The following is a 329-nucleotide window of genomic DNA, read 5'->3' on the forward strand; positions in this document are numbered from 1 at the left end:
CTGGGCGCGCGGCGCGGGCTGCAGCCTAGGGGAGGCGCCGGGCTCCCCACCACCCAGGCCCTGGCTCTGTGAAAGTTTGCCACTTTCTGCTTGGCCGACGCGTTCCGTCTGCTCCCCGCACCCGGTCCCCACTGTCTTATCAGCCTGGTCCCCGGCCCTCTGCCTTCTGCCCAGACGCCCCGGGCGCTCTGCTCTGCCCCCAGGGCCAGAAACAGGCGCTGTGTTCCCGAGCCCTGCAACCTGCACAGATCTTTTGGCCTTAGGCCCCAAGACTTACCTAGCTGGGCTAGAGGGGTGGTGGTGCTTAACCACCCCCACCCAAGGCCACT

Source organism: Echinops telfairi, unplaced genomic scaffold (genome assembly GCF_000313985.2).
Source record: "Echinops telfairi isolate 266 unplaced genomic scaffold, ASM31398v2 ScPeMD7_3533;HRSCAF=4204_0, whole genome shotgun sequence".
In the NCBI taxonomy this organism is placed as follows: domain Eukaryota; kingdom Metazoa; phylum Chordata; class Mammalia; order Afrosoricida; family Tenrecidae; genus Echinops; species Echinops telfairi.